Below are 15,085 nucleotides of genomic sequence, written 5' to 3'. Positions count from 1 at the left end.
ATATGTGTGTGTGTTTGTGTATGTGTGTGTGTATATATATATATATATATATATATATATATATATATGCATGCATGTGTGTATGTGTGTGTTTCTGTATGTGTGTGTTATGAGTGTATATGTGTGTATATTTGTGTGTGTGTTTGAGTATGTTTGTGTACAAGTGTGTGTGTGTGTGTGTGTGTGTGTGTGTGTGTGTGCTTGGGGGCTTATTTTGTTTCATTTTGATTTGGAAAAAAAGTAAGCAGAGTCTGCTCCTCACAGCCTCATCTGTAGCAATCACCAATAGCATGGAATCACCAGGCATTTGTGAAAATGCTATACTATGTAAAGTATAAAATAATCACATAAACAAATGAATCCAGACTAGACAGACAAAACAGAAACGTATAAGAAACTCAAAAACCATAATATGCTTGGAGAGTTAGGAGACTGCACCTAGGAAACACAAATGGGATGCTGTAGAAAGGAACAGAGAACAATAATAACCTGTGAGTGAACAGGGACGTTGAGACCGGCTACTGTTTAGAAAGTGCTTTATTAGGAGAGGGAGCCTCAGTACTACAGTCAGCCATGATCAGAACTTGAAGTGAGAAAACAGTTAGAAACCTTATGAGGAGGAGGAGCAAGACGAGAAGGAGAAAGAGGAAGAGGAGCAAGAGGAGGAGGAAGGGGAGGGGGAGGAGGGGAATAGGGGAGAATGAGGAGGGGGGGAGGAAGAGGAGGAGGAAAATGAGGAGGAAGTGGGGGAGGAGACAAGCCTTCAGAGAATTCTCCTGAACAGAGGATAGACTGACTTTTATAGGTTTGGTGAAACTGGGCTTGCTTTCCAGGACCTTGTCCCCTGAAGGATCTGTGTGCTCTCAGTTTTCGGTTCTTTGTGTGGTGGGCAAACTGCAGAGGGTCAACAACCTGATTTCAGGGCTACAGGATCTGTAACATAACAATTATAAAACTAAGATAAAACAATAAGAAGGTAGATAAAACATATAAAATTTCCAAAATGTATCAGAAAGACAAAACAGAAGATGAGTGGAAAAGAAATTATTAAAGAGAGTACGCATTTGGGTTTTTCTTCTGTGCTTTGAGTTCCGTGCAGTGTGTTTTGATCGTGTTCACCGCCCTCCTTAAATCCGCCCCAGGCCCACCTTCCTTCCCTACTCACCCAGTTCTGAGGCTTTTTTAAATCCTCCAAGACTGATTTGTGCTGCACAAATGTTCCTGGGTGTGTGGTCTTGCACTGGAGAAGGGGCTACCAGGGGTTGCACTCCTAAAGAAAGCTGTCTTTCCTTCTCTCAGCAGCGAATCACTGCCAATAACTCCACCCCGGGGGGTGGGCTTTGGGTGCCCAACTCCCCTCTCCATGCTGGGATTTGGTCTGAGGCTTGCTCAGGTTTTGTCGATGCTGTCCCAACTACTGTGTGTTCATACGTGCAGCAGCCCTGCTGTGTCCAGAAGATGTTTCTTGTAGTCATCCATTTCAATCATTTCTTCCACAATGATTCTGTAGTCTTGGGAAGGGGTTGTGGTGTATACACTCCCTTTAAGGCTGTTCTGTAGTCTCTAATCCTCCTCACCTTGGCCAGGTGTGGGCCACTGCGTCAATCACCATCTTCTGCCAAGAGAAGTTTCTCAGATGTGAATTGAGAGATTCACTGATATATTGTGAAGCAGGAGTTAAATCCAATCAGAGAGTGGTTGGTTGGGGTTGGAGAGATGGCTCAGTAATTTAGAGCACTGGCTGCTCTTCCAAAGAGCCGAGACTCAATTCCAGTACTCACATGGCAGGTCACAAGTGTCTGTAACTCCAGTTCCAGGGGATCCAACACCCTTATACAGACATACATGCAGGCAAAACAACAATGTACATGAAATAAAATAAAAACAAAGAAAGTATTTGGTTACTGTAATAATGTGCATACCAGTGTACACCGGTGGGCACATTTTACCAGGAAAGTCATCACTGTAGCGTGTGTAGTTCATATGGGGGTACGATTTATCATTTATTTTCTCCTCCGGTAGTGTACATTGTACCTTCTGGCACTGTGAGAGGTAGTCAGGGGATAGGAAGCCTCAGTTTCCTATGAGCTTGATTTCTTTCAAGTATGTGGCATCTTTAGCCATTGGGTCTTACCGCCTAGTTCTGGATGGTAACCAAGAGCAACGGCAGTAGCCTGCAATGTTTGGGGATGATCTATGAGACATCACTCTTCATCAAATCTTTGAAAAGTAAACCATTCCTGGCACTGAGCTTTTTATTAGTTATCCTCTGATGTATAGTAGGGCATAATGTATAATTATTGTCCTGTTACAAGGTAACTCCAATTTAATCCCTTTTATGGAGCTGTGTGTATAATATACACATATATTTCATATATACATGAAGTCTTCTACAGTAGTAGGTTCCCATATGTCTTTTCCCAAAGGTATCTAATGCTATTTATCTTCCCCATACTCCGTCCTCTACCCCAACCTCACTCAATGCATCCTTTAGTCTTTCCTCCTCTATAATTCCCTTTTAACCATTCCTTAAAGCCATTGCCTATAGCTCCTTAGTAATTTCCTGGTCTCTATGGGCATTCCAAATGAATGCATACACACACACACACACACACACACACACACACACACACACACACCTAGAGATTCAAAGCTAACATTCCCTGATGAGAGAAAACATATGGCATTTGTCTTAAGGAGATAATCTAAGAAACAGCAAAAGAAAAGCCTTTACAACTGATGGATATTTGTGTCCCAATTATAATGATAGTGTAGTATCCTACCTAAAGACCAAACCAAAGAACAATCACCTTATTATAAATCTTTAGAACATCAAGGAAACTCTTAAATATTTCAACAAACATAGTAAAAAAAAAAAAAAAAAAAAAAAAAAAAAGACATTAAGAGAGAGATGCTAAAGACAGGGCATTGCCTGTCAAAAAACCAAAGACCTGAACATTTCTGTTCTTCTCAAAAACAGCACTGGGAAAAAACTGTTTTCAAAATTCTGAAAAACTGTTTTCAAAATTCTAAAGCAAAATGACTGCACAAGCCTAAATTTTATGTTATTGACATTTTCAACTGGAACTGAGCACAGAATAATATTTATTTAAATATAACAGGACTCCAAAAATGCTATTACATTGGTTTTTGTGGGCATTGGAAGTTATAATTCAGAAAATGTGAGGGGTAAACCACTTACAGAAATATAAGACATGAAGATACCATTAAAGTGAAAAAGAGTCTGTGTTTGTTTTTTTTTTTTTTTTTTTTTTTTTTTTTTTTTTTCCGGGACGGGCAGTATTTTGGTTTAGCTTTGTTGATTTTAAAACAGCTGTTAGTAGCATCTCTTTTATTCTCAAAAACCATTCAAGGTTTAAAAGATAGATATCCAGTTTCATATTTTATGATATTCAAGACTCTTAAAATTTCTCTATGTTTGGTTCTGTGCTAAAAAAAAAAAAAAATGTAATGAAACTAGTAAATCAAAGTCTATATGTTCTAGAATGTACCAGAACATACACACAATTGTCTTGAGGCTATGAAGTAATTATGTTGTGATAAACCTCTCATTAACAAGTGCAATTTTCCTCAAGCAAAGACAGTAACTAAATGAAATAAGAACAGAAACTATGTTTTCAGCACTCAGACTATATGCTGATGTTTCCCTTGTTTTACCACCCACAGAGGCCAATAGAAAATGTTTATCCCGAGATCACTCCCAGAACAGAAGATGTAAAAGAAGTGTACTATGAAATTAATCCCAATAATGTACTTGTCAAGTTCTTTAGTTTGGGTGTTAGTTACCTCTGCACAGGTAAAAAGATTCACTTCTGAAAAGAAAATATTGTACTGCATACCCCTTTTTCAAAGATAGTCTGGGGGATGGGGAGATATCTCAGTGGTGATGCTCTTACATAGGACTTGAGTTCAGTTTCCAGTACCCACATGAGATGATTCACATCCACCTATAACTCCAGCTCCAGGGTACCTGATACCTCTGTACTCACATGCACATTCTCACATATAGACACCATATACAGATAATTAAAAAGAAAAGAAATCTTTTAAAAAAAGTGATAACCTACACAGAGCCTTGCTAGTTCACAGATTCGATGCATACAAACACCCTAGGCACCGGACTTAGTGTTTTCCATTCAAACAGGGGGATTGTTGTACTTATCAGCTCCACAGATTCTAGTTGACAGTGATTCAATACATGGTTCTACCTCTTATTAGCTGTGAGATCAAGAAACTTATAAAATCCCTCTATATCTACAAACATTTTCACTAATTTTATTTTTGTTATATGGCTGCTTCTCCAATATGGGGCATAACTAGGCAATTTCTGGAATTATCCTCATAATATTAGGGGGTTAGCCTTCTTTTTTCCCAAATATTACTGTCCATTATAACATTATATCCAACAGAAATTGATTAGAAAAAAAGATAATGCCTCTGTCCCCGTTGGGGTTTGAATCTTCAATGACACAGATGCTAAGGGCTCAGTCACCAGCTCCTGAGAAGTAAGAACCTTTTGAGAGTGGGGCTGGTGGAGGAAAGTAGAGTCCTTGGGAGCATGTCCTTGAAGAGAATTTTGGGACCTCTGGCCATGTCTCTCTGCTTCCTGAGGACTTCCAGAGCTTTGCTCACCATGTGTGCTGTCATGCTGTCCTGAGCTTCCAAAGTCCTGAACAACCATGGGCTGGAACCCCTGAAACCATACGCCCAGATAAATATCTTCTCCTTTTCATTGGTTGTCTCGGGGACGTTACAACACTAAAAATAGACTAACATTAACTGCAAACGATTTGTTGAAGACTTCCCAGGGTTGCTAGAAGAAGCCTTGAATGTGAGAACATTTTTTACCTTTGCAAATTAAGTATAGCCACCAAGAAGCTAGAAAATGAGAGAGAAAAAAAAAACTACCCTGGCTGGTACAATACGATTCTAGCTGATATCCCTTGTTTGGGGGGACCTATTGCAAGAGGTTCCATGTTCATGTCTTATAACCAAATAGGAGGATTATGCCGGCAAGTTCCTATATAAAGATGAAACAATCGCTGACTAGGTACTTATCAGCATCTGCAAAATGCCCAGCCACTCTTTTGTCATTTCCTTTAAGATCTTAGAGTCTAAAATATATAGTTTGTTTTCCGTTGTATTCATCTTCCTGTTTTTCTCCTTTTATTTATTATTTATTTATTTATTTATTTTTGTTCATGAAACAAGAGATGATTAAAGAATTGAAGTTTTCTGGTGAATGAAACAGCCAGACCACTTTTCATGACAAAGTTGGTAATTAGAAGGCCAATTTAATGGTGAATCAGGCAGAAATATTCAAACCATGACAAATGACTTTAATAATGCAGCTTGCAATTCTTGAGCAGAAATAAATTTCACTTCCTCAAACTCTCGCCTTTTGCTGCCTGCCTGGAAGATAGAACTGTCCAGGAGGTATTTTGTACCCTTTATTCAGTAAAGCTTTTACTAGGTTTTAAGCGACCAAATAGCTTGCAAATGCAGAACATCACTCAACTTCTTATGATTTTTTTTCCTGAAGGTATACCGTGTTCAGAATTCTGAGGAGTCAGGATTTATTTTTCTCCTGTTCTGCTTAGCCCTGCAACCGCGTTTTATTGTTGCCACTTTGACTTGAGGTATTAAGGAGAGCCACATTGGCCTCAAAATTGAAAGCTAATTTTGGTGTTTGTCATAAGTTTGTTAAGACCACATGCATTCCACAGTTTGAAAAATTTCATTATTCTGTCCATGCTGGGGCTTCGTAATTGGATAGTAAGGATGTTCAAAGACTAATTTAGTGAATTGCACAATATTTTAAATGGAATTATGCAGGTTTATGGGTCCTTGGGGGATTCGACTAGGAGCCTCTCGAGAAAATCTGTTTATCAGTAAATGATATTAGCAGCTTTCACCTAGCTTTTGTCTTCATTAAATTGCTGCTCTCCCAATTGAGGGTCACATCTGAGTCCTGCTTTGATAATTTGTCATTATTGTCTTGTTTATTGGAGCATAAAGTTGATACGGGCTGGGCTGTGCTGTTTCTACATGATGTGCAAAGAAGTTTTTATTAACAATTCTACCAATGCTAAATCAAGGTGGAATTTTCCAGGGTTTAAGGAAAAGCATCATTTGTAGCCTTCTCATTTCCTCCAAAATTCCCTTAGTGCATGCCAAGCCCATTTGCTATATAGCCACCTCTCTACAGATAATTCTAAGTGCAGCCTTATCAGTAAAAATACGGTGGAAATTTGAACTTCTGTCTATAGTATTGACCTATGAGATAAGAACAAATTCATTCTTCCTTAAGCATAACATGTCCCCATAATTACCATTAATGATTCATCTTAAGGTCCTTAGGATTGTAGTTGAGATATAAAAGTTATGACAAAGAGTATTAATTGTTGCAACCCAGTCAAGGGCACTTTACACGGCACTCGTGACCTCTCCATGGACAGGGAGGAATTCCTTAAGAGCTGGTGAAGAGCATTGCTGAAAGTAACATTGAGGATGGTTAAGTCTGTTTCTGACTGTTTTTTATAATAACTGCCATGGTTCTTTGTCTCTCGAGAATGATGTGGGGTCTCAAACAAGGAAACAGGATAGCTAGACTGTCTTCCATCAAACCTGTAGTTCTTGCACATCTCAGGTAACCCCACATTCGGGGACTGCGCACCTCCATAGAGAACTATCTGATGACTGTAGCCTTCTCACTGCATGTAAGTTGGTGTTCCTCTACTCACATTTAAGTTCAGATGTGTCTCCTTTTCACTTCTATCTTCCACGCCTCCACCCTCCATCCTCATTCCTTATTGTCCCCTGGGGGGAAATTTTGTACTCTTCTCAATGAGACTTGACCCAGGGATAGAGAGACTAGAATGTCAGCAGCAGATGTATGCTATGCCCTTGTGGATAGTTAGAAGAACGGCAGCAAGGATTCTGTAGTACCACCAGGCGGGATTCAAGTTCACCTTTGGAGTCCACCTAAGATGACATGTTTAGCCACATCAGCATGCTCAGCTCTTAAACTACCCTTGGCCAGTCTTTTCCTGGAATGGAGGTTAAGATGGGCAGAGGTCATTTGAGGACCTCACTGGGGCGGTGTACATAGGCTTGGTCAAGATGCCAGAAAGGAAAATGCCGGTCCTTCAAGTGTCGTGACAAATAGAGACAGTTAACTGCACTCTCTCAGGGGCTCGGGATGGTGGCTAGGCATTCCTTATGAAAGTTCTCAGGCCAGGAACTGAGCCAACTCATTTTTATACACTATTACCTAGCACATTCACAGCATTCAAAGATTTATGATTATTATTGCCATCTACTTACCCACATAATCACCAGCCTTTCACTTTAAAATGGTTAAAAATTGTTTCATAGATTGCAGGTCATTAATGTAAATTAGACTATTTCTATATTTGATTTCTTAATTTTTAAAAGGAAAAGAATAGCTCTCATACACACATACTCCCTCTCCCTTTTTCACTTGAAATTTTTAAATGGCCCTCTAGACACCTCTTTCAATAATTCTTACCCTCCAAAGCTGGGCTGCCTTTTAATTTCACTTTAAAATAGCTACATTGGGACCATAATATGATTAGAACTAATGAATATTGTGGAGAGAAGCAAAAAAATTTTATTTAAAATCTTTAAAAAGTATAAATACTTCATGTGCATAAGGACCTGTGGTTTATCGCAGCCCAGTCAAGAGCTCAGCTTTGATTCCGGGAATAAAACATCAGAGCCCATCAGGCCTCACCTTCCACTTCTACACAAAGAGGTCATGACTCCTGAGGCTCCTGTACAGAACAATAGGAAGCAACGATATGAAAATAACTTTCCGTTCCAATAAGAGTAACATTAACAACAGTAATATTGAAAATTGTCACTGTCCTAAGACACATAAAACTACTTGTATTTTGAATTGAATACAGCCTTCCTTCTCTTCATCTTAGGGAGATATGGACACAGGAAACCTGATCACAGTGGAATCAGGTAGAAATTGTACAAATAACCTTAGTTGGACTTTTTTTTTGGACTGTCAGCTCACAAATAACAACATGGGGACTTCTTATTAATTAGGAAAGCTTGCCCTTAGCTTAGGCTTTTCCCCAACTAGCTCTTATAATGTAAATTAACCTGTTTTTTTCTGCCATGTGGCTTAGTTACTTCTCCTATGTGCCATGTGTCCAACTTCTTCAAAGTCTCCCTGGCATTCCACTCAAGCCTAGATTCATCCCGAGTTCCTCTCTTTGCCTGGAAGTCCCACCTATTCTCTCCTGCCTCGCTATTGGCTATTCAGCTCTTCATTAAAACAGTCACAGTGTCACACCTTCATACAGTGTAAACAAATACTCCGCAACAAATAACCAACTTATTAATGAATATTCTACACTTTTTTAAGAAAGCTCTCAGAAAATTTATTTATTCTTAACTGGTTCTTTTTGGGCTAATAAATCAAATTTATTTTTAGCTGTCTAGAATTTTCTAATGAATGATGTTTACTCCCAACCATCTGCAATTGATCAACTACTCTGACACTTAAGATAGTTATATCAGAAGGAGCTGGAGGTAAAGAATGTGGCCTTCTTTAGGAAACTTCTTTTGGAATTAACCGTCAATCCTAAAACTAGTTCCACAATTCTAAGGCCTTTGTACATAGCAACTACTCTTCCATCCAATTTTTGCTGGAGATGTCTTGCTATTACATCTTGGGCCCAGCTCCAAGGTCCTAAATTATGAGAAAAGAGTGAATTCTGCTTTCCTTCCACTACCCATGTCCCAACCATCTCAAGGCTAATTTTACCACAAAACATTTTAATCCTTGAATCGAGTATTCTGCGTGGAGAAAACAGGAATCTTCTGAGAATCATGCTTTTATATTACATTTTACAGGTTTTTGAGAGCTATGCCCATGAAGATACTGAAACATGCCTTTTACCCTAGATGTCAGGAACTGGAAGGTGATTTTGGTTGTGTAATGATGAGCAAGTGTGTTTGCCACCAATCCCACTTCCTCTACCATGGAATGATAGAGCACTGGCGTTTACCGTGTGCCAAAGAGCACCTCAGATGTTCAGAGAGAAAAGGAGCCAGGATTTGCCTCATTGCTCACATGTGAAGGGTGCTTCCCAACAGTGTAGCAGTAGAGGACAGAGCTGCTACCACCGCAGGAGAAGAAGTTCGCAATTAGCCAACGTAAGAGGAGCTTCTTCCCATTTCTTCTAGTGTTAATATTCTTATTTTCTCCTTAGAAGTGAGTGTCCTTAATTCTGCTATGGAATTTCAACAGCTGGGCACTTCTATGTCAGTTCTACAATTTACTAAGAATTGATGAACACACAAAATACTTCTGGCTTTAAACATTACATATTCTGAAAAAGCGATACATAGATAAATAGAACCCTGAGTTTGCTACAAAAGTAAGTCTAAAAATTCTATTTCTTAACCTGTAAAACTTGGAAAGAGATATTCTCTTTTTTAAAAGATGTATTTATAATTTTCTTCTATAGAAATGTCTCTGTGGGACATTCAGAACTTTAATATAATCCTTTTGTTAAATTCAGCTTTTTAAAGTTTTTTGAGAATTTCATATATTTGTAGCGTATTTACATCATTTCCACTCCTCTCCCTACCCCTCTCACTTCCCCATTACCTCTCAAATTCATGACCTCATCTTATTATTGCATATATATGAATATATATCTATATTGTGTATATACATGAATATGCCCTGTATATATAGCATATATACAATAATGTATTGTCATTTATGTGTGCAGATATATAAATAAAGAAATATATTGTATATATCATGTATATATTTTATACATAATATATTGTATATTATATACTATATACTATATGCTTTGTATATGTGTGTATATATGTGCGTGTGCATATATATATACATATATATATATATTCACACAGCCTACTGAGTTCATTTAGTGTTGTTCATGTGTCAACAATGTGATTGTCTAAACAAAGCCACATAAGGATGACCTGCCAGCATGGGTAGGAAAAGTTCACAATGCCACACCCTTATATGAAGAGCTACAGGCGATTAATGACTACTGAATAAAGGAGACTCAGTGTTCTCCTGGGACAAGTCCCCAGGTAGATTATTTCCTCCATTATTACAAGACTCTTGTTAAGTCAAATAGCACTAAAAGCAGTTCTGGAAAAGATACTAATATTCAACAGAAAAGAAAAAAAAGGATAACACTCCATTCAGCTATGAAATTTAAAATATACATTTAAATTGTATACAAATGTGAATTTTAAGACATTATTTTATTTATAATTTGTTTTCTATTACTGGTGTATATTAGATTCATTTTAAAAACCTGAGCATCAAAATTTTCTCTGAAAGAAATCAGCAAGACCTATGATGCAGGATTTACTCCTCTGAGGAGGACATACCTCAGTACTCTGCTTCCCTCTAGCTTTCTCTCACATGAACATACTCGGTACTTTTCTTACAAATGTACAGATGTTCTATGTTAGGAGCCAGTAGTAGTGGAAGTTGAGGACAGAAAATAGTAAAAAGGCAAAGATTAAAAAATAGTTGATAATTTAAAAAATATTTTAATATTAGAATATAAATACACAAGTACCACCAAATAATTTCTGTCTCTACTAAGTATCTTAACTATGTAGCTTTCCAAATTATTCGTGTTAGCCTAAAAATACTAAAGAATACAACTTCTATGCATGTATTTGCCCAGATAAAAAATAGCAACAAGAATTCTAGGTGCTCATTGAGGCACTTTTGTACCTGTGTAGCAAAACCTCCAGAGACCACCAAGGACCCATTTCCAATGTAAGCACACAAAGGTCTTTTTATTATCAGGTTCAAACCTGGACCACCACCCGGTGGATGGAGGAAAATGCAGCTGCAGCCCCGGGCTCAGGAATAGGAGGGGTTTTAAAGTGAAAAAACCACAAACCAGGAATTACATGAGTTGGCATTTTGGGATTGGGTAGAAGGGATATGGGGAAAGGTGATTTTTTGAAACTATTGGTCTAGACTTTCAGCATGAAATCACATTTGAAACTATTGGGTTAGACTTTTGGTGTGGAACCACAACCCGCCAACAGGATATCTAGGTATCTGCAAGGGCCATAAACCGCCAACAGGATGTCTGCAGGAGCATCTGGATCTTGTTAAACTTTACTGCACTGTTTCTTAATTGGCCACTTCTAGGGTATCTGTTTGAGTTATCATGGCACATTCCTGAGGTTCTCCCTGGAACTGAGTACAGTCCCCAGTCACCAGGTGGTCTAATATGGTCGAGTCTTCCCTAAGATGGAGTCTGTAAAGTCAAGTCTAGGCCTTCGTACTGCCTTCACATTCCCCCTTCACAAGTACCAATGACAAGACTCAATCATGATTCCTCAGATCCATTAGCTAACAGATTATTCTAGGCAGTGACATCTGTGTCTATTGACATTCTTAAGGCCCTGTAATTCTGATCTCTGAGTACAACCAGATTATGGTCTTATATAATATTTCCTTGGATCTGCACAAAGACGCTCAAGTGTCTTATCTTATTGCAGAACCATTTTGTTAATAAATGTATCAATTGACAACTCTGAATCTATTTTCCTGGTATGTCAATGGGCGTTATACTTAGCCCTCTTGCCCCTATGCCAGGGAGTTTCCTTTTGACCCAGCATTTCAGTCTATCCTAGACAGGGAACATAGGACAAGTTATTCTCTTCTGGAACTGCTTTGAGCTGGCATTGGGGTGTTGTATCAAGTCCCCCCCCCCAAGAAAAAGGCTGAAAGGCTAGTCAAAGGCTGGGCAATGGGGCATTTGTCAGAAGCATGTGGCCATCAAACTCATCAAACTGGTCTGGTCTACGACAGCTTTTAGCAAGTCTAGAACTCATAATTGTCTGGAACAGTGTAATCAGCAACTAAAGCTTGGAGGTGCTTGCCATCCAAGTGGAAATCTGTTGAGACAAATTTAAACTAGAAACAGAAGTTAAAATTTATGAACTTATTTGGAACCCATAGGCCCACATTCTTAGTAACTGGGAAGAGCAGGAGTCCCAAGACCAGGAGAGAGGGAAAAATACCATCCTTAGGAATGGACAAGTGGGGAAATTTAAACTGTACTTATCTGGAGTCCTTCCAACCTCTGTGAAGTGGATCCAGGTTTTACAACTTTTAATCCTCTGAAGCCTATATGAATTATCTTACAAAATGACATAAAAATTTTAGATACATTAGTATTACCAATCTGTACTGAAATCCATATCATAGACAAAGCAGGTGATAGGTGTCTGTAAAACAGCAGAAGTGAGCTCATACCTTCGAGTCCTAGCAGGAACTACAGATTTGGGTTAAAAGCTTGTGCATTTTCCTTCTCTCGGACAGATTTTTTTTTTTTTTTTTGGCCTGATGAGAAGCACTTTTAAGTTTATATTTAGATGACAATCAAAATAAATGTAAACTCTATTAAATGTGAAGCTCTGAATTGTTATATCATAGAAGGGAAGAGCAATCCAAAACATTGCTCATAATCTAAATCATTTATTTATATCTTTACAGTTTGCATTTATATCTTAAATAATTTTCTGAGATCCTCAATGCTTATAGGCTTTCATATCCTCAGACCTTTTTTAGACCCATATTTAAACATTTATGACTCACTTAAACTTTTATATCTTAGAACATTTTCTTTAAAATGAGCTAACAAGCTGGCTATAGCCTTGCAGAAGGATCTGGTTGTTTGATGTTGCCAAGCTGACAGTTATAGCTAGCCTAGCCGTCTGTACTATCAGAGATCTGAGAAGGATAAATTATATCTCAATGCAGACAAAGCAGCTTCCAACTCTATAAATGACAGGGACCAGTCCATACCCAGGTCTCCATAGAGTTGGAGGCACAAGTATCAAAACAGCATCAATCTTCCTCAGCCATCAGGCACATAAGGGAGAGTTTTTCCTGTAATAGAGGGAGACGGGAAAGACTGATCTTACTTTGTCTAGGCAAAAGAGGTTCAGTCAATTCTCCAGTGTCTTACTGCTTATCCACAGTCTCAGCCAGGTCCTGATGGCAGGGGTTGCATTGGGGGCATCTTGCCCTGTGGTCAGTGTTGCCATAGTCTAGGCAGAGACATTGTGGTGCCCTGTATGTAAACTTCTTTGGAGACCTTGGGTCACTGTTAGGATTTGGGTATCTGTCTGATAAAATAAGCTTTTAGATCAACATTTTAAATGCCATATTCTGCAGATATGTAAAGTTTGAGGGCTGTCCAGGTATAACTGAATAGACAAACTTTGTTTCTAATTACTTATTTTAAGCTCAACCCTGAAAACATATGCAAGGGACTGAGGAAAGCTTATCCCTGTAATTAATTACATCATTATTTAGCATGACTACAATTAAAGAACTTGATTATTTAAAGGATGAATGACTATTTACTTATGTTCTCTAACAGTCTATAATAAGTAGTCTTAAAAACAACAATTTTAAATTGAAGCTCTTCTAGTATCAAATATGTGTTCAGTAAAGAAACCAAAACAAAGTATCAATATAATACATTTATATGACTCGGTTTATTCAAATAGCTTAAGCTTAACAAATTTAGCAAAGACAAGGAGGCTAGACATACATTCTTAAGCCTGAATAGACCTTGAATAAGGAGAAACATAATCCAAGTCACTGGTTCTCAACTTTCTCAATGCTATGCCATAATTGCAGTTTTGCATTGGTGAATCTCAATGCAAACATCTGGCACACAGGTAGTCCTAGGCTGGCCCTATAAAGAGGTTTTTTGAACCCCCAAAGGGTCAAGACTCATGGAGTCAGAAGCTGCTCCAAGTCCTTTGCCTAGGTCATTGTCTTGCTGCATCACAAGAAATGAACAGCTTCAATTCCTGGTGACTATCAACTGGGTGGATCTTAAATTACAAAGTTCAGCTGCCAGAGCAAGGAACATTCTTGTGCATAAAAATATTGAGATGCAGCTTTAATATTTATCAAATACCTTATTTATTAAACACATGTAGCCATCTATTTTAATTCTCTAAAAGCTTGCTGTTGAACACTTGGCAAAGACATAACTACTTAGGTGTAAATCTCTAAGTTACCTTTTGTTAACTGAATAGATCTCTTTTTTTATGGTGAAAAAGTATATTTAGAATTAGCCAGCTGGACTCAGTTTAGATGATCCCAATTTTGTTGACAACATCCAGAGCATCATAATCAGAAGCCAACCAAACATACACATTCTTTTCTCCATCAGGCCTTATCAGAGTGTTGACTTTGGCCACATCAATGTCATAGAGTTTCTTCACAGTCTGTTTGATCTGTAACCTCATCATGATGTAGCCATCTTTTACTAAGGCAATAAAGATCTATTCAGTAGTTCATTGTGGATGTCAAGGCCAACTGAATAGATCTTTATCGCCTTAGTAAAAAATGGCTACATCGTGATGATGTCACCAGCCAAAAAGGAGGAAAGCCGAGTGGTTGCTGTTTAAAACATGTTTTTCTAAACAATAATCACTTGCATGCCTATGCACAGTTGGATCCAAGTTACATACACATACATACAGTTAAAGCTAGCTTACATTTACACATAGAGTTAAATCCAAGTCACATACATGTACACACACACACACACACACACACACACATATCTCCATTTTTAATACAGTTTACAGTGAAGAATCATCAGCTAATTTTAAAATGAAAACCAACCAGAATTAACTTTTAAATTCAGTATTTGCAGGTATAAGAAACCACAACAAACATAGTTCACATCCTTATCTGATCTTCTACAACCTTCCATGCACCCTCAGTCTGTTCCTTTGATTCCCCAGATATTTACTTCAGACAAATTACTCTTTTCCTTCTTATCATTATTTTAGTCTCCTGCTTTCTCTCTTATTTTTAAACACAGAAACTCTTACCAAAGTCTTTGTTGTGATTCCCCTCAATAGTCTAGAATATATTGTAAAAGCTACCATAGTTTAAACAAGAACAGAGATGCATGCATATACCTTAACAAGAATAACTCTAAATTTGCATCAACACTGTACTGACACG

Source organism: Peromyscus leucopus, chromosome 9, assembly GCF_004664715.2.
Source record: "Peromyscus leucopus breed LL Stock chromosome 9, UCI_PerLeu_2.1, whole genome shotgun sequence".
NCBI classification, from domain to species: Eukaryota; Metazoa; Chordata; class Mammalia; order Rodentia; family Cricetidae; genus Peromyscus; species Peromyscus leucopus.
Note: the sequence above shows the minus strand (reverse complement) of the source record.